Genomic DNA, 20,881 nt, shown 5'->3' on the forward strand with positions numbered 1-20,881 from the left:
TATTGGCACAGATCTGTTAGACTCTTAAGTGGAAGAGCCATCCTTAGTAAGGAAGTCCTGATGCTGTAGTAGAGTTGTTTACTCGCTGCTTACCACCATTTAATTTTAGCAGGTAGCTTGGTGTTAATGTGCTCACTGCTCTCAAGGTTAATAATTCTACTTCAGGTGAAAACAATTGTCATTAGATACAAACCCTGAATTGTAATCATAAACATTGGCAACTGGGAAAATAGCAGAATTCCAGCTTTATTTATGAATACTCCTGCTTTTCCAATCACACGAGAGCTTACCATAGCTTACAATTGGGGCTAAAGAGATACCAGTAATATTATAATTAAACTGTGTCCAAAACCAAAACAAACAAACAAAACCACCCACCAACAACAAGCAGCAAAACAATCCAGCAAACATAGCAGAGAAAGTATCTACTAGATACTACCTAAAGCAAGCTAATTAAAAGCATAATGAGAAAGCCAAGTCTTTATGTGCATAAAAGTGGCCAGAAAGGGTGTCAACCAGATCTCCCAGGGCAAGGAATGCATCTTGCAGGCCACCATAGAGAAGGCTCTTCCATACATCACAATTACCTGAGCTTTGGATGGTGGAGGTATAACAGTATCTCCAGTGACTGTTGCTGGTGTCTATCTTATGCTTCTTTTTAGATTGTGAGCCCTTTGGGGACAGGGATCCATCTTATTTATATTCTATTTCTCTGTGTAAACTGCTCATAGCCATTTATGGAAGGGCGATATAGAAATTGAATGAATAATAGACAGGCAGATCCGTGGGGGAGGGGAGTGTAAGAGTCCTTGATGTGTTCTGGTTTTAGGGCAAGAGGAAGGAGGAAGAATGGATGGATGGGTGACCTGAAAGAATAGCTAGAAATGGACACAGAAGATATCCACAATTCCAGAGACCGCAATCTATGTCTTTTGCTGGCTGCCAACCTCACAATCAGAGAAGGCACATGAAGAGAGAGATGGCACTAACTGTAATAATTGGCACTTTGGATTGTGCCTGGAAACTGACTCAAAGCCAGTGAAGCTGGTATAACAAGGGATAATAGGCTTCCAAAAATGAACCTTAATCGGAACTTGCAGCAGCAAGCCGCAGCATTTTACACCAACTGCTCTTTCTGAATAGTCTTAAAAGGCAGCCTTATTAGAATGCATTGCAATCGTCCAGCCAAGATGTGAAGACCTGACTAGGGCATGGATGACAGAAGTGACATCTACTTTCTAGAGAAATGGGCCCTGCTGGTGCGCTAGCTGAATTCTGGCAAATCATAGAAAGCCCGTGTGGTGTGATGGCTGGATTAGGATCAAGGAGACCCGAGTTCAAATCCTCACGCAGTCATGGAATTCACTGGATGACTCTGGGCCAGTCATTTATCTCTTGGCCTAACCTACCTCACAGGGTTGTTGTGAGGATAAAGATAACTCTGAGCCCTGCTTTGGGCTCCTTGGAGGGAGAGCAAGATATAAATGTAAAAAGAAGCAAGACATAAATGTAAACATGTAAGTAAGTAAATAATTATCCCCAGACTCTACTAAACCTAAACCTTCGTCTGTGTACCATAAAACTTATATTTACCCCGACTTCACTTCTTCATCTTCCTTTGCCTTAACCCTTGTGTCTGTTTCTAGATTGTGAGGTCCTCGAAGCATGGACCAGTCCCCTCACATGCTGTCAAGTGCCATATCAATAACAAGAAAGACCAGAGCCACCACAAGTCAGTTCCTCCACACCCCTTCTTGGACAGGAGCCCCAGAAGGATATGGTGCATAGGCGTCGTGTGCATTGGGCAAGGGGAGACAAATGTTCCCTGGCCCACAGGGGCTAGAGGGGGCCCCCAAGGCCAGTCCTCCATTTGCTCTCATGAGTTGCCCTCTTCTCCGACTTGCCCAGGTGAGCTGCGAGCCACGCAGCCGGCTGCTGCAGCGCTTCCTTCTGCCTGCCAATCAGCTGCTTCTGCCTTCTGTGGCTGCGCCCACCCAACAGAGAGAGTGCAGGGGGGGGGAACGGGGCGGCCGGCCGAGTTGAGCAGGGAAGAGAGGCGGAGAGAGGCTGTTGCAGCCGCGCCGGAGCTGCTGGGGGAGGGCTGCCCAGCCCCGATCCACTGTCACCCCTGGTGGCCCTGCGTGGCCCTCCGTGCCATTGAGCCAGCACTGCTCCTGGCCACAGTGGTGGGATCCCACTCTACACTGAGGGACTGTCCGTCCCCAAGGTGAGAAACAGGGAGGGGAAGGCTTGGGTGGGTTAGGTTGCCTGCCCTCTTGTGTCAGATGCAGAGGAACATGGCATGGGGCACTGGGGTGCATACGGGCTTTGCACACGCGATGGAGGTCCCCTGGTTACACTGTGCCCCCCAGCAAGCTCGCTACGCCCCTGATATGTTGGTTGATAGTATCAAACCTATGAGAGGTCTTGGGAACAGAGGAAGCTGCCATATACTGAGTCAGACCATTGGTCCGTCTAGTTCAGTATTGTCTACACTGACTGGCAGCAGCTTCTCCAAGGTTGCAGGCAGGAGTCTATCCCAGCCCTACCTGCAGATGCCAGGGACTGAACCTAGGACCTTCAGCATGCAAAGCAGATGCAGAACTAGCAGGCACTCATAATCTCTGGTGTAGATTTGCTACCAGGGTGACCAAGGCTGTCTTGTTTCCCAATTAGGCCATAAGTCAGACTGAAACGGATTTAGATCAATGTTCCTGCTAAGGCACATGCGCACGCTCACAAGGTTTGATTTTTTAAAATGACCTCTCAGTTCGTTTTAGATCTGCTCAAGTGGAATCGGGAAGGCCCCACTCTGAATCCATGTGTGCACACACTGCCTTGATACTGCCACCCAGAAACTATTACACACACTAATGAACAAAATTAGAAGGAATATTGGTCTAGACCACCAGTTCACCCAGAAAAACTTGGAGCTCAGTGAAACCTAGAGTGAAATTTAGGTGAAATCCAGAAATTTTGCAGGGCCACCTTAAGTGGCACAGCGGGGGAAATGCTTGACTAACAAGCAGAAGGTTGCCAGTTTGAATCCCCGCTACTACTATATCGGGCAGCAGCAATATAGGAAGATGCTGAAAGGCATCATCTCATATTGTATGGGAGGAGGCAATGGTAAACTCCTCCTGTATTCTACCAAAAGAAGAGCACAGGGCTCTGTGGGCACCAGAAGTCAAAATCGACTTGACTGCACACTTTACCTTTACTTGTGATACTACACAAAACATTTCTTTAAAGTCAAAAAATCTGGTTTTTGCTTCCAATGTTCTCTGGATTGAACTCTCTCCTTATTTCAGAAAGTCTCCATACACATACTTCAGCACCCCGTGGGTCTAAATAGTTGCTTCTGGCAGCTTTCTCACTCCAGCTTTCCTCACTTGTTGTGTATTATCCAAGGAATATTTTGGCACCAACTGAATGAATAAAACTATAACGGCACTGTGAACTGGAGCTGGTCAACCTTGGCTTGATAAGGGGAATGAGTTCCAAAGGTTTGTGTGTAGACAGCTCTGATTGGCTGTGGTACGGGCAGCTCCCGGATGCAATGCCAACAAGTTGGTAGCTTGGGCCAAATGTGTGCATAGACCTGTTACACAAGGGGAGTGTAAAACTCTTAATTCCAGCGTCGTGTGAGCATTTTTCATACTTAACGCTCTGGATGATAAAGAATACAAGTCTATGCCTAGCATTTTACTTGCTGCCTGTTGTGGTCTGATGTAGCAGTGGAAACTTTTCAATAAAGTCTCTAAAGGGGAAACCCAGCATATTTTGTTTGTTTTGCATTTCTTAGGGTCACATGACAATTCCTGTTTTCTCAGAAGCAAGTCAGTCAGCTGGTTTCTCTCTCCTTTCCCTCTACAATCAGTTCCACCACCCCCTTTTTGAATAGATCTCTCTTGGTGTGCATAAAGTGCCCACCTACTGGGCAAGGATTGGTACTGCACAGCACAACCTGTATCGTGGCTGAATCCTGTTAGATCCAGGTTCTGGAAAATGGTTTAGTCCTAGACAACATGGTCCAATGGATTTTTTTTAAAAAAGTGGACCTGGGAGACAAGGGTTCGAAGGAGAGGAGAGCTGGTCTTGTGGTAGCAAGCATGATTTGTCCCCTTAGCTAAGCAGGGTCCACCCTGGTTGCATATGAATGGGAGGCTAGAAGTATCAGCACTGCAAGATATTCCCCTCAGGGAATGGAGCCGCTCTGGGAAGAGCAGAAGGTTCCACGTTCCCTCTCTGGCTTCTCCCAGATAGGGCTGAGAGAGATTCCTGCCTGCAACCTTGGAGAAGCTGCTGCCAGTCTGTGAAGACAATACTGAGCTTGATAGACCAATGGTCTGACTCAGCATATGGCAGCTTCCTATGTTCCCATTCAGCACACAGATTTCACTGGATCCTTAAGCAAATCAACCTCTGTTTCCTGACTCTGAATCAAAGATTAAAGTTTTACCTCATGCTTTTAGGCTACAATCCTATACACACTTATGAAACTTACTTCTGAGAAAGGATTGGGTGGTTACTTAAAAACCAAAAAAAACCCAAAACAAAACATCAAACTTTTAAGTTTTCCTGAAAATGCAGAAAGTTCTTTCAAGTCTGATTTCCATGCATCAAAAGTAAGGAACATTCTGTTTAAGGATTGTTGCAAAGAACAATGGGCATCATCCTGACTAATAATAAAAATTATAATAATAAACTTTATTTGTTAGCCGTCCCATAACAAATGTATTTATTTAACATATTTATATGCTGTCAAAACCTGCATCTTGTTCTCTGGGTGGCTCACAATGCAGGATTAAAACATACAACAAAAACACATTAAATCATGATAGACAAAAAGGAGAAAAGAAAATACAAGATACAATACAAAGCTGTTTAAAAACTCAGTTTAAAATTAGTTAAAAATCAAATCAAATCTGACAATCAGACTTTAAAAGGCCTGGGTGAACAAAAAGGTCTCTACCTAGCCTCTAAAAGAACAAAATGATGAAGATGTCATTGGCTGACATGAGGAAAATTACTCAAAATCGTCCCATTGAAATTAAAAGGACAAGTTAGCCACCACCTAACTAGTTCAACAGGGCTACTTTGAGTAATTTTCCCCGTCAGCCATTGAAATTGGATGGGTTAGTCATGATTAAATCCCATTAATTTCAATAGGAATTAGCCATGATTAAATTAGTCTGGATGCTGTCCAGTGGATCTATTTTTGTTGAACCAGAACCTGAGCCATTTAATTCTCAGGTCTGCATATTGCTGGTTATTGTATCTGATGCTTTAAAAAAAGTTGGGTCTGTTATTCTGTCAGTCTAGACACACTTGTAGAGAGATTCAGTGTAAATCACTCTTTTGGCAGACTTACTGGAATTAGATCAGCAATGTTGCTGTTGACCGCACATGCCATTTGCTGGGCATGCTTGGCACTGATCAAGAAGAACCACACGCACAGTGCTGGATGCAATCCTTTATCCAAAGGAGAATTGATACTTATTTTATTTACTTGATTTATATACCGCCCTTCCAAAAATGGCTCAGGACAGTTTACATCAAAACAAAAACAATTAAAACCAATTAACAATTAAAATCAAAACTAAATCAAACAATTAAAATCATTTAAACATTAAAATCATTCACATTAAAATCATTTAAAACCAACATTAAAAATTTAAAACCATAAATCTAATTAAAAGCCTGGGCGAATAAATGTGTCTTCAGTGCCTTTTAAAAAGTTGCCAGAGATGGGGAGACTCTTATTTCAACAGGGAGCACATTCCAAAGTCTAGGGGCAGCAACTGAGAAGGCCTGTCCCCGAGTAGCCATCAAAGAAGTTGGCGGCAACTGCAGATGAACCTCTCCAGTTGATCTTAACAGGCAGTGGGGCTCATGGTGAAGAAGACATTTTCTTACATTTTTAAGGCCTAAGCTGTTTAGGGCTTTATAGGTAATAACCAGCACCATGTATTTTGCCCAGAAACGTATCGGCAGCCAGTGTAGTTCTTTCAACACAGGAGTAATATGGTCTCTCCTAGATGACCCAGAGACCAACCTTCTGAACAGTTCTGGACCAACTGTAGTTTCCCAACTATGTACAAAGGCAGCCTCACATAGAGTGCATTGCAGTAATCCCGCCTAGAGGTTACCAGCATATGTACCACCATTTTGAGGTCGTACATCTGAAGAAACGGACGCAGCTGGCGTATCAGCCGAAGCTGATAAAAAGCATTTCTGGCCAACACCTCAACCTGGGACACCATGGAGAGGTTCGGATCCAGAAGCACCCCCAGACTGCAGGACTTATGTGTCTCTGTGTGCAGTACATTACTCATGGTAGATTATGCTTTGGTGTATCGAGGTTCATTCTAATGTGCAGCCGGACACACTTTGTGCAGTGCAAAAAAACACATCATTTGAAGTGGAAACTAAGTTTGTATGTAGTTGGGCCTATGCAATAAGGATGTAGTCTGCTTCAAAAAAGAAGTAGAGAAGAAAGAGGATACGAATATGGTTTTCTTTAAATCAATCTTAATAACTGTATACAAAATGAATAGCAAAGCCTTCCCTTTGTTGCCCATTCTTTGCAGGTCACCTTCATTGTTCTTGCTTCCTCTCAGTCTTTCCCATTTTTCCTTCGTTCCTTGTTTTCCCTCTCTCCTTGGACATTTCTAGATGGCAACCATGAACATAAATAGCAAAGAGAGATTTTCTGGGGCATCCAGATGATGTCAAAGGACTTAGTGCTATTTCTTATCCCCATCTGCTGGCTATTTGCTGACAAGCTGGGGTGGGGGTGGGGAATCCCTTTTAAATACAGCTTTAAAATGATTTTTTAAAACAACAACAATAACAAATATTCATATACCACCTTGCAACAAAAAAGTTTCCAAAGCAGTTGACATAGAGAAATATTAACAAATAAATAAGTAAGTAAGGTGGATCCCTGTCCCCGAAGGGCTCACAATCAAAAAAGAAATATAAGATAGACACCAGCAACAGTCACTGGAGGAACTGGGTACTGGAGGTACAGTTCTTTCATGGATCGTCAGCAGATGGCAATAAGAAATAGCACAGAATCCTTAGACATCATCTGGGCACCCCAGAAAACCTCACCTTGCAATTTGTGTTCATGGTAGAATAAATTGCCATTTGGAAATACACCATCTCTCTTTGTTTTTCTATTTATTCTCATATTATCTTCCACCACTCACCCTTTTTTCCCTATTGGAAAATTCTAGAGGAAGGGGATACTTGTGCTTGGGGGCAGGCTGTACCCACCACTTGTGCAGTACAAAACAAAGCTTAGAATAAACTTTGTGATAAATATGTGAGTGCTAAGTTGGTATCCATTATTATTCTAGGCTACTCTTTGCCAAGCCCCAAAGTGGTGTATAAACGTGGCAGGCAGTGGGGAGCCACACATCAAAACAACAAGCACAGTGACATGAGAAACAACCCAAGAACTCCTAATTCCCAAATGCCTGGTGGAACAAGCATGTCTTTACCAGTTGCTGGGGAACATTGGAAGCTGCCATATACCGAGTCAGACCATTGGTCTATCTAGCTCAGTATTGCCTTCACAGACTGGTAGCAGCTTCTCCAAGGTTGCAGGCAGGAATCTCTCTCAGCCCTATCTGGGAGATGCCAGGGAGGGAACTTGGAACCTTCTGCTCTTCCCAGAGCGGCTTCATCCCCGAGGGGAATATCTTGCAGTGCTCACACATCAAGTCTCCCATTCAGATACAACCAGGGTGGACCCTGCTTAGCTAGGGGAACAAGTCATGCTTGCTACCACAGGACAAGCTGTCTTGGAAAATGGGAAGGGATGAGGAAGTTCCTAAGTCTAATGAATGTTGAGAAAGCAGAGAGGAAGAACATCTTGGTAGCACTGGGAAAGAGTAGGAGTGAGGGAACAGCACCTAGGAAGTGATTCCATAAAATAAGAGAAAGCAAGACCAGAAGGAAGGCACACATAGCCTGGGCCAGCTGCCCTGTTGTGCAGCAGGGTGAAGTGAGCCATTGCTGGTGACAGATTTGGATCTGGCCCCTATGCTCCCACACTCCCAAGGCTGCAGATAAAGGGAACGCTTGAGGAACAGATGGGAGTTCTTCGCACATGGCTTCATGCTGCGGGGTAAATGTTGAGCAAAGCCACTTCAAATCACACTCGCAGCATTGAGGGAAGCAGCCCCTCCCCTCTGCTCTTGGGTTTTGTTTGGATCCAAGTTCACATGGCATGCCTCTGTGTTTTCCTTCTAGCCAATGTTGGGGGTGGGGAAGGAAGATTTCTAAAGAGCTACATCTGCATTTCTAAAGAGAGTATCCTCCTTATAATGCTGGTGATTGTCAGTGCCTCTCCCTACTTGCTCCCAGCGTTTTCAGAAAAAGTAGCTTAAAACCAGCATTTTCAAAAACTGGAAATAACTCGAGATAAGCTAGAATTCTCAAGACAAAGCCTGATTTGTGTGTGGAGTGGGTTTAAGGATCTTGAAGGGACTTTGGGGTACATTTGGCTGGTGTGTGAATGCACACACTCTCTTCTGGAGATTCGGGGTAGAAGCCCTGTCTGTAAAGCCTCCTGCTCACTTAAATGTTTTGGGTGGGAGAGGGAAGCCACTTCTGGAGGCTTCTGGTGGACCCCTGCTAACTGGGCAAAGAGGCACCTTTTTAATGTGGTGATTAACCGCCCAGAGATGAAAGTTTGGAGCGGTGTACAAATTTGATAAATAAATAAATAATTACAATACAATACAATACAATACAATACATTTTCTTTATTTAGCAGGGGGAGAGTAACTGGCCCTATCCACCCCCAGCACAGTACCTCCAGTGACTGTTGCTGGTGTCTGTCTTATGTTTCTTTTTCGATTGTAAGCCCTTTGGGGACAGGGAGCCATCGTCTTTTCTTTTCTTTTCTTTTCTTTTCTTTTCTTTTCTTTTCTTTTCTTTTCTTTTCTTTTCTTTTCTCTCTGCAAACCACATTGGAAACTTTTGTTGGAAAGTGCTATATAAATATTTGTTGTTTGTTGGAGAACAATATGTTTCGGGGACTGAAGAGATGGATTATAAGCTTTGGTGGGGTAGACAGTTCAGTAAAATGAGGGGAGAAAGGAGTGCATGTGGGTATGCCATTGAGTTGGGGGGGGGCAGCAGAGCCTCCTTCTTGTGAGGTTTGCCCCCTCCCCAGGTGTGATCCAGACTGCATCCAGTTTGCTTTGTTCCATATCATGCAATGGGAACCTCTGAGAATGGTGGGATCTCATAGCTCCACCCCTTCATTTGCCAATCCCTGCCCAATGTTCAATTCCTTCTTGTGATGTTGATTTGTGGCTGAATCTTGGGAATCTGATAAACTAGGCAGCTCTAACTCAGAAATTACTTCTGTCAAATTGAAATGGAGCCAGGTAAAAATGGGATGTGGCCTGAACCTGTATTTGGAGTCTATGCCACGTCAAGATTTTAATATACCATGTGCAAGCACACAATTTTCTGTGCCATCTTCCTCAGCCAGCTTCATGCTGTTGTACTAATTCTAATATTTATTAATATTTCTTAAGATTATCATACAGTTTGGGGACAGGGAGCCATCTTTCTCTCTCCCTCTCCCTCCCTCCCTTCCTCCCTGCCACCTCTTTGGGCTACCAAAGCATATCAATGGCCCTTTTGGCAGTGTCAGACAAACTAGGGTCTCAAAGCTGACCACATTTTTGGAGGGAAGATGAAGTCAGGAAGGGTTCTTTCATCCAGTAGCAGCCCCAAGCCATTTTCTCAAGAGGCAGTGCTAAATCGGTCCATTGGACACAGGACAGAGATCTAAAAATACTACAAGTAGGAGGGAAACTGCCACAGGATTTGTGCAAGAAGGAAAGAAAAATACCCAGATAAAATGCTTGCCAGCTTCTTAGAAAAGGAAAAAACCCTTCACAGAACTCAGAGGTGATGTGGTGTTTTGCAGCAAAATATAAAGAAGCCTTCCATGGAAGCAATTGCCACACCCCAGAAATGTGATCAGCAGCACTGGTATTACCGTGATAATCCCCCCCACACCCCGGGATGTTTCTTTTCTTTTCTTCACATTGCATGGTGTAAAATCCTTTCTCTCTTTTCTTTCTGGAAAAGAATAATCATGATGCACCTGCATTTGGATTTGTACTCTGGCCCTCTGGGAACTGTCATTGGCTTAAAACAGCTGTATATTGTTTCATCTGGATTTACAAACACCAAGCACACACACAAAAATTACCAAATTGTGGCATACGTGGTACTATGGTGCCCCCTGGTGTATATTGAAAAGCATAGCAACTTCACAGAAAACTGGTCAGATAGAATTTCATATATGAGTATATATTATAAACTAACAGCTCAATAAAGCAAGGGAGCTTTGTGGATTTAATTCTAGGACATTTTCCCCTTCTCTCTTGGCTACCACTGACAATTATTCCCAGCCTCCCCTCTTTTCTTAGCCTTCACCATATTCCCAAGCACTAGAACTAGTTCATCCTACGCTTTGCAAAACACAGGAGTGTCCCCAGTTTCTACAAATGAGTAGCTCCTGGAGTATTCCCAGATATCAGGAGATGATATATATACAGCTAGGTTGAAACTTTTAATTTATTGATCAGCTAGAGTAGCCACACACAGAAAAATTGTTATGGGGCCACCCACAGATAACATTGTTGTTATATCATCATCATCATTATCATCTGCGCAGGTGCCCCTGCGATTCAGGAGAAGCAGAAGGTAGGGATGTGCACAAACCTGTTTGGAGGCCCTTTTACAGGCCTCTGAGCAGGTTCAAATGAGCAGCAGTTCAGCAGGTTTGAAGGTGGGGGGGATACCTTTAAGGGCAGAGGAGGATGCTCCTACCCTTCCCACCGTGTTCCCCCCCTGACACACACACACCGCTGGTGCTGCATGTTAAACGGGTCCTTCCTGCCACCTCATTGCCTCGTCAGACCGAAAGTGACTGCAAGTACCCGACTCGTATGCTTGGGATATCCTGCCCCAGCCCTCCCAATTTCATTTCCGGCGGTCTGTCTGTATTTATTTCCCTTTCACTCCCTCGCTGGCTATGCCCCTAAGCCAGGCTATGCCCTCATGAACGTGACATCACACACCAAGGGGGCATGGCCCAGGCTTGGGATAGGCCATGCAAGCTCTCCCAAGCTCATTTCCAGCCAGCGTTTGCTGCCTGGCTGTGTTTATTTCCCTTTCTCTCCCTCCGGCAATAAATAAATAAATACAGATGCTGGCTAGAAATGAAACCAGGAGGGCTGGGGTGGCCCCTCCAGTGATCAGGCCGTGCCCTGTTCGTGCGTGATGTCACACACAAGGAGGACACTGGCGGCCCTTTTCATTTGCAGCCTGGGTTCTTTGAACCCTGCTGCGCAATGGTGATTCTGCCCCTGGCAAAGTCGTTTATCTTATTAGGTAAACTGTTCTTTGTCTACAGTAAATGTGGTTAGTTTGATAGAGTGACTGTACTGACTGTATGCTTGCTATGAACTGTATTTATTGTGAACTGTTCCTTCTCACATACTGTAATAAAAAGAGGAGAGGAGAGCTGGTCTTGTGGTAGCAAGCATGACTTGTCCCCTTAGCTAAGCAGAGTATGCCCTCGATGCACATGAAAGGGAGACTAGAAGTATGAGCACTGTAAGATATTCCCCTCAGGGATGGAGCCACTCTGGGAAGAGCAGAAGGTTCCAAGTTCCCTCCCAGGCGTCTCCATGATGGGGCTGAGAGAGATTCCTGCCTGCAACCATGGAGAAGCTGCTGCCAGTCTGTGAAGGCAATACTGAGCTAGATAGTCCAATGGTCTGACTCAATATATGGCAGCTTCCTATGTTCCTAAAGGTCTGTCTGTCTTTAAAGGCAGTCTCCTTTCACCTTCCTGGAGAAAGGAATGCATCTTTTTGGACAGTGGCTGCTACAACACAAACATGATATCCTGAATGAATGAATGAATGAATGATTTCCCCCTTCAAAATGTGTTTGTAATATAGATGATGTAATTAATTGTGTAAAACTTGATGATTCCAGTAAGATTTCTTTGATCAAGTGACAGCTAAATGTTCAGTTCCGGTTACCTTTGGCATGTTCTTTGTGGTGGCTCTGCAGGAAGGTAAGTGCCACTGTGCTTGGAATCCTGAAGTGCGCCCATAATGTAGGACTATCATATGCAAAAAAAAAAAAGAGGCCAGTCTTCTGTACCAGGAGTCATAGAAGAGTCAATTTCAGCAGGCGCAGCTTGTCATGCAGGGCGGGTGGGCGGGAAAGCTGCAGCTGTTGAAACTCCCTCTTCTGTGCATCTATTAAAGGTACAGGACACCTGTCCTCTTTTCCACATGGCAGCCCTAGCCTAATTAAAAGAACTGCACTGGCTGCCAATATGTTTCCGGGTGAAATACAAAGTCCTGGTTATTGCCTATAAAGCCCTTAACACCTTCGGTCCAGGCTATTTAAGAGAGCGCCTCCTTTGTCATAAGCCTGTTACAATCTTCTGGAGAGGTCCGGTTAGGGTTGCCACTGGCTTGTTTGGGGGCATCCCAGGACCGGGCTTTCGCTATGGCTGCCCCAGGGCTTTGGAATATGCTCCCTGCTGAAATAAGAGCATCTCCTTCTCTGTTTGTTTTCAGGAAGACCCTCAAGACTCACCTGTTCTCGCAGGGTTTTAATTAGAATTTATTTTAATATATAAATATATTTTAAAAACTTGTTTTAATGACTATGTTTGATTTTTTATGTCATGTATTTTAATCTCTGGACTTTTATATTTTAAATTTTGTACACCGCCTAGAGATGTACATATCAAGCGGTATAAAAGTATGATAAATAAATAAATAAATAATCTGACTGTGGGTTATTCTTTTTGAGCAGTCAAGGATATAGGGAAGAATGCATCCTCATGCCAGCCTCCCGTTAGTGCTACACTGGAAGCACATAAAAGGCAGAAATGCTGGTTCTAAAAGAATGAGACCCTTAAAAGGGGACGGACAAGAAACCTGCCAAAGTTAAAAGTATTTCATACATTGGTTTGTATCTGTTCTTACTCCAAGGAGCTCAGCATAGCATATGTGATCGCTCCCTTTTATCCTCACAACAGCCCTGTGAGGTAAGCTAGACTGAGAGAGCGTGACTGGCCCAAGGTCAATCAGTGAGTTCAGAGGCGTAACTAGGGAAAACGGCGCCCGGGGCAAGCACTGAAATGGCCCCCCCGCGCGCCCCCGCCCCCCAACATACTACATTATACTTAGGTTTTTCCTCAGAAGCGCCCACCGCCGCTGCCCAGCCAGGCCACTGACTGGCCGCCAGGCGCCAGCAAAGCAATGGGGGGGGGGGCGCGGGCAGCGCGGAAGGGACCACCCGTGGGGGAGGGGGCGTCAATGCGCTCCCTTGACTGCTGCAGCGCTGCTGCACTGAGCAGGAAACATTTGTATTAACAATTTAAAAAAAAAAATTAAAAAAAATTTTTTTGTCATGGCAGCGCCCCCCATGTGACCAGAAAAGATGGCGCCCGGGGCACGTGCCCCCCCTGCCCCCCCTATAGTTACGCCTCTGAGTGAGTTTCATGGCTGAGAGTGGAGTCTCCCTCGTTCCAATCTCACGACTATACCACACTATTTAACATCTCTTTTGTGGGTTTTTCATCTACAGATTTCATTGCATTTCGAAACAATACAAATGGGCATGCGCAGAGGCCAGACCCAGGCCTCCATTGGCCTGTGCTGCTTGCAGGGGGAGTGCTGGGGGTGGGGGTGGGGGGCTGAGGGAGCCGCTGCTGCCACCAAGGAACTGCCGCTGCCCTGCTGCGGGTAAGGCGCCCTTTTCAACTCCTTTAGCGTTAGGGATCTCCTTTCCTTGTAAAAGGGAATCCTTACCAGATTCCTCTTTACAAGCATAGGCACCCAACCGGGCTGAACCGGTTCAAACTCAGACCCCCCCTGCCCTTTTTGTGGACTGGGCCAGTTTGAGCTTGAACCAATCGAATTGGGCCAGTTCAAATCAACCCAGGTTCTCTTTAAACCGGTTCTGCATACTCCTAGTCGCTGGAGGGGGGGGGGACGGGTGAGTGCAGATGTGAGAAGGACTGACTGCTATGATGCCCACTGCCTGTTGGAGATGGCACTCCGGGAGCATCAGCTCCTGGCCCCTTTTATCCTAGTGGCCATGAGAGGCCTGAGGGGTAGTGGCAGTGAGGAAAGGTCTTCCTCTTTATTTCACTCTTCTTCTCTCTCTCTCTCTCTCTCTCTCTCTCTCTCTCTCTCTGATCTGACTTTCTCTGTTTGGTAGACTGATATTCCCAGGGCCTCTCACTCTGTACTCTTTCCTCCCACACCGCTTCTTGCTCTCTGCTCTGTTGCAAACTCCAGTAGCCATGTGGCTTCTCCTTCTCTCTCTCTCTCTCTCTCTCTCTCTCTCTCTCTCTCTCTCTCTCTCTCTCTCTCTCTCTCTCCCCCCCCCGGTCCCCCGCCCCGCTCTCTCCCCTCTATACTATGAAGACAGAAAGCTCAGGCACACAGGCTTTCTATCCACAAATGTAACTTCTCCAATCAAGCTCAATTGCTTTGGGATCTAAAACAACTGCCTCAAGCTTCTCTTTGATGGGTTCAACTTTTACGGCTTATCCTCACTCTGTTATAATTGGGGTTAGTCAAACCTTTCCCCTCTAACACTGCCTGCCACCAGCTAGCCTCACACGCAGGTGCGTAACTAGAATAGGGCAAGGGGAGACAGTTGTCTGGGGGCCCACTGCTTGGGGGGGGGGCAGAGGCAAGTCACATCACTGATTCCCCCAGCCACGCACCTGCCCGGGCTTCCTTCAGTTGTATTCATCCTCCGAAACTGATGTGAGTGTTAAGACCTGGAGCTACCAGAACAGCATGTCTTTCTCTAGTACCATTAAGACCTTGGGTTAGGGCGGTATAAAAATGTGCTAAATAAATAAATAAATAAAAATTAAATGACTTGCATCGTCCACAATACAAAACCTTTAAAACAAAAATTCAAACATTCAGGATGATGTTGTATTGTGACACACACACACACACACACACACACACACACACCTATGCTTTTGGTTACCACTATTTAGCCTCATTTAAGATTTCTTTCCTTCATGAGCTGAGCATTTTAAAATCTTGTCTCTGGGCCCCCTCCAACCTTGCTACGCCCCTGCTCACACTGCTTGCTGTAGCAGGCAGTGGACATCTAGGAATGGCAGCAGTGGTCTCTAGTCTGGCGCTCTCTCTCTCTCTCTGTCACACACACACACACACACACACACACACACACACACACACACACACGTTCATTTTTTCAGAGTGTGCACATTCGAGAGGAAGAGCTACCAGCCAGCACAGCTCCGCCACCAATCCTGGGCGCCCGCTGCCTGCTAGAGCAAGCAGTGACATGCCAGCCGGAGGCAGGCAGCAGGAATTGTAGCAGCCAGAGCCTTCCTAGCAATGTGAGTGCCACTCCGAGTCATTCCACATGCCACTTTGGGCACGTGTGCCGTAGGTTGCTGGCCCCTGCTATAATCCTTTAAAAATGTATATATGACCACCTTATGTGTTGGAAATACAGCCCCAGCAGCATTGACTCTTCACACCTTCTGTCCTATTGGCCACTAGGGGCATGGGAAATAGACATGGTCAACAAGAGTCTTCCTCTTTGTTTCCTCACTCTTGTTGTCTCTGTCTGCTCTGGCTTCTGCTAATTGGTAGACTGATATTCTCTGGTCTCCGACCTCCTCTTCGTGCCTGCTGCTTGTTGCATTTTTACCTTCCTCCTCCCTTGTTTTGCTCTCACACTATGAAGGCATACAGCTCAGGGACGCAGGCTTTCTATCCAAGTATGTAACTTCCTTAATAAACGTTTACAAGTTTTTGGACCTTAAATGTTAAACCTCTTGATGAGGTTGGTTCTTCCAATACATTCTTGCTCTGTTATAATTGGGGTCACTGAAATCCTTTCCCTACAACATTATATGCTGCTGCTTTTCTTTTCTTTGCAAAGAAAGAATCATCGGGGAAACTTTGGCATCATCATATCACACAGTACTTTGTGTTACTTATATTAAGATTTGATAGCTGGGGGCCAAAAACTGGCAAGTCATCACAGGTGTCTGCCTCTGATCCATCTGGGCAACCTTGTACTCCCCCTTTATGCCTTATCTGCACTTGTTTCCGGGTCAGTACCATAGTTATATACAGTTGATGTAAGACTTCACCTGCTAATCAAGGAACAAAGACATTTACTGGCAATCTCATAGAAAACGCAGATCTTCCCAGTAATTATTTTGCACAGAATGGCAGATTAGGGATGAGAGCTGGTCTTGTGGTAACATGCATGGCTTGTCCCCTTAGCTAAGCAGGGTCTGCCCTGGTTGCATATGCATGGGAGACTTGATGTGTGAGCACTGTAAGATATTCCCCCTTAGGGGACAGATAAGCTTTGGGAAGAGTATTTAGGTTCCATGTTCCTTCCCTGGCATCTCCAAGATAGAACTGATTGAGATTCCTGCCTGCAACCTTGGAGAAGCCGCTGCCAGTCTGTGTAGACAATACTGAGCTAGATGGACCAATGGTCTGACTCAGTATGTGGCACCTTCCTATTGTGTTGATTCCAACTGGCACCCATCTACAAAAAGTTAAAAACCATCACCACTGAAAGTTGTAAAAGAGGCCCTATTTGGAAATAAGTTGACAAAATCCCTTCACTGGATGTAGAAAAGAAAAGAAAACATGGCACATGTAAACAGTGCAACAAAGAGATGCAAGACTTGGTTGCCATTATGGAGCAGAATTAAATCAATATATTTTCATAGTTATAGCAACCAATTAGCATGGGTTTTGTTTGTTTGTTTGTTTTTTGTAAATATCTAAATAATGAATGAAGATGTCTTGTTTGATCCAAATCCATGATTTATATCAGCCTCCCCCCGCCTTGAGTGATTTAAATCAGGGTTTAAGTTGCTGATTTAAATCATCTTGATTTTAAATCAATTCACCACCCAGCCCTGCATGAGGAGGAGGTAAGGCAGTGAAGTCGCTGCTCCTGTGAAGGTTGAACCTAGATTGCCCTCTCCCTGCTGGGGCTTGGAATTTATTTTAATTTAATTTAATTTAATTTTTATTTGATTGATTTGATTTATATACCACCCTTTCAAAAATGGCTCCGGGTGGTTTACATCAAAATAAAAACAATTAAAACCAATTAACAATTAAATCAATGGTGCTCTTGGAGGCAGGGTCCTAGCTATCTACTTGCTCATCTGCCACATATTGCACGCAATGCCCCAGCAGCTACTGCAGCACTCTGCAAATGGATGCAGTTCTATGTGGACAGCAGTTGAACATGGGTCAGTTGGTCCTAAGAGATAGGTGAGCGCCGTTTCCGAAGGCTCACCTAACACTAGAACCAGGGATCATCCCATGAAATTGATTGCCAGGAAATTTAGGACCAACAAACGGAAGTACTTCTTCACACAACCATAATCAACGTGTGGAATTCTCTGCCACAAGTTTGGCTGCTTTAAGAGGGGTTTTGGATAACTTCATGGAGGAGAGGGCTATCAATGGCTACTAGCTGGAAGGCTATAGGCCACCTCCAGCCTCAAAGGCAGGATGCCTCTGAGTACCAGTTGCTGGCGAGTAACAGCAGGAGAGAGGGCATGCCCTCAACTCTTGCCTGCATGCTTCCAGCGGCATCTGGTGGGCCACTGTATGAAACAGGATGCTGGACTAGATGGGCCTTGGGCCAGCAGGGCTGTTCTTATGTTCTTATGGATGTCCTCCAGAGCTGCACAACTTGAGCCTTCCAGCTGCTGTTGGACTATAACTCCCATCAGCCCCAACCACATTGACCAATAGTCAGAGATGATGGGAGTTATAGTCAAATATCTGCAGGAAGGCTGACCTTGGGCAGCCCTGATGTATTCCTTTCCTAAGTTGCAGGTCATAGGGGCCTTCTCTCCCCAGCAGTCCCACAGCAAGGTTGGGCGTGGGCACTCTACGTCCTACTTGGGGATTGTGGCTGTAGTCCAGCAACATTGGGGCACCCAAGCTTGGTTACCCTAAGATAAAAGGAGCTCCGAGGAAGGGGGATTTTAATGGGGAAATTGCTGGAGGGGAAGAGGGAAAGAGGAATGTTAGTGGTCTTAAGTAGACAATTGTTGCAATAAAAACTCTGGGTGATATCCAAACTAATGCAGTTCTGGTGCTATGGGGGAAAAGAGCAGGGGGTGATATTTGTTAGTCTCCCCTTCCTTCTGAAACCATCTGTGCCTCCCGAGAATATGTCCCTGAGGGCTGCGTGACCTTCAGGAACTTCAGAGGGAAGGGGCGATTGACTAATATCGCCCTCCCCTCTAGCACCAGTGCGGCATTAGCAAAATCATGCTGCATAGGTCTGGATGTTCGCCTCTGTCTGACCAAAAAAGGTTGTCTAGAAATATAGGCTTTATGTATAAACATGAGATAAAGAAAGAGGCATAATTAAACAGGCAAGCTGAATTTTAGAAATCCAATAGATGTATGTCTTTTCATGTTTTATATGCCACCCTTCATTGGCCAACATGATCTGAAGTTCTCTGGAAAAGGAAGAAAGGCTGCAGAGGGTTCCAGTCCAGACCCACAAGTGGCCTTCAACATCCCTGAATTGAAGGCTGCTCTGTGCAGTGGACCCGGGAAGGGGAAGGGGGAGTCATTTTTGTTCCTCTCCCCTCCCTCCAAAAGCCTTAGCTCTTTGAATAAATCTGTTCCTGAAGGTTGCACAGGAGCTGGGGATGATCGGAGTTGTAGTTCAGCAACATCTGGAGAGCCAAGTTTGTTTATCCTTGCTTTGGGATGTGATCCATTCTCCTGCATTCCCTGGAGGACATCCTCAGAGAGTTCAATGGAGTCCTCTACGTCTGCCATGTGCATGACCACTACAATGCACCAGCCACCAACAGTTATGGGAGGCCTGGATGCACCTCCTTTAAGTAACTCAAACTGGCTTACTCTTCCCCAGAGCTGCATACACAAGATATTGGAAGGATGGATTGTACTCGTAGAAGTCATTCACACAGTCAAAAACTGTGCTCTACCCAAGTTTGGGAGATGTGTGTTCTCCCAGTTTTTGGTACCATGGTTTTCCTCCTACCTTGCTTCCATACAATCACTTCTGTCCAGGTTTTCCTCTTACTTTGCTTCCACACAACCAAAAATTGGAAGATCACAAAGCTCCTAAGCCCAGGTAGAACACAGTTTTTGACTGTGTGAATGACCTCTTAGTCTCTACAGTTACGAGGCTTAACTTAGTGCAAAGCCGTCGGGTCGGTGTCGACTCCTGGTGACCACAGAGCCCAGTGGTCTTCTTTTGGTAGAATACAGGAGGGGTTTACCATTGCCTCCTCCTGTGCAGTATGAGATGATGCCTTTCAGCATCTTCCTATATTGCTGCTGCCCAATATAGTAGCAGTGGGGATTTGAACCGGCAGCCTTCTGCTTGTTAGTCAAGGTGGCCTAACACCTCTTTACAGATCAGGTCATTTGTCAGCTATCTCTCAGTCAGGCCTCCCTGCTTTCTTGAAGCTCTGTCCTGATTTTACTTTGGTCACATGATACTGGAGCAGAAAAAAGAGACCAGGAGTATAATATCTCTCCTGGTGGTGGTTTCCTCTTTCATGGACTGCATCCTGATCCTTGGACCTTGGAGACTGCTGACATCACAGCTTGGTGAAATGAGAATATTATAACATGCAGTCACTTTAAAGGTGCAAATTAGGGATGTGCACAGAACTAGGCAGAGGAAGTTTGAAGGCGGAGGGGGGTCTGACTTAAAGGGTGGGGGAGGGTGTACTTACCCCTCCCTCCGCTTCCCCACTGCCGGCGCTCTGTTAACAAAGACTCCTTCAGGGTGGCAGCATACCTCCCTCCTGGCCTGTCTCCTCTTTGCCCAGAAGTACCTGGCGCTCGTACACCCGCATGTCAGGCAGGCGCATGCGTGTGTGTGACGTGCATGCGCAAATGCCCGGCACGCACATGCGCACCAGGTACTTTCAGGCAAAGAGGAGATGGGGTGGCAGGGAGATATGCTGCCACCTCGAAGCAGCCTTTGCTAACAGAGCGCTGGCTGGAGGAAAGCAGAGGGAGGGGTAAGTGTACCCTCCCCACCCTTTGTCAGACACCCCCCCGCCCAACAGCTGGCTGTTCGAACCGGTTCAGAGGCCCTTAAAAGGCCCTCTGAATGGGTTCGTGCACATCCCTAGTATAAATGTTCTATCTAGAGTTCACACAGGGTCTTTAGCTGCACATTTTTTACACTTAGACCAGGACTGAGAGATTGAGTGAGCTCGTCTACAAGACTCTGGAGAGCAAAAGGGTGAGGCCCATTCAGAGTTGAATCCCCACTCCTTAGGATGTTTAAGTTCACACTAGGCAGGTTCCCATGATGCTGGCAAATAGGGAGATTAGAGGTTACTGTGGCATGCACAGTCCTGATTTCTAGCCATAAGAACCCAGACTCATTCATTAATGTCAGGCACTGTGCCAGCCAGATATAATATATTCAAGGGAAACCAACAAGCATAGATCAAATCCTAGATTAACCATCTCCATTAAATGTTAGATTGGCATGGTGCCAACCCAACATCAATGAAAATCTCTAGGTTTCTATGAATGGAAATTGGGAGTAACATGCCATGTTACTCTCCAATTTCCTGTTTAGTCAGCATTGGGGAAATCGTGAGAACCTGCCCTGAGAATCCTTGATTTACAATAGAACATTCTCAGTGGAGTTAGGTTCAGTGGGCCTTGGTTCAGTACAAGCATCTTCCATAGTGAGTATACTGTAAAGTGGGGGGAAATGTATAGGATTCAGTTTCTGCTTG

Source organism: Hemicordylus capensis, chromosome 6 (assembly GCF_027244095.1).
Source record: "Hemicordylus capensis ecotype Gifberg chromosome 6, rHemCap1.1.pri, whole genome shotgun sequence".
NCBI classification, from domain to species: Eukaryota; Metazoa; Chordata; class Lepidosauria; order Squamata; family Cordylidae; genus Hemicordylus; species Hemicordylus capensis.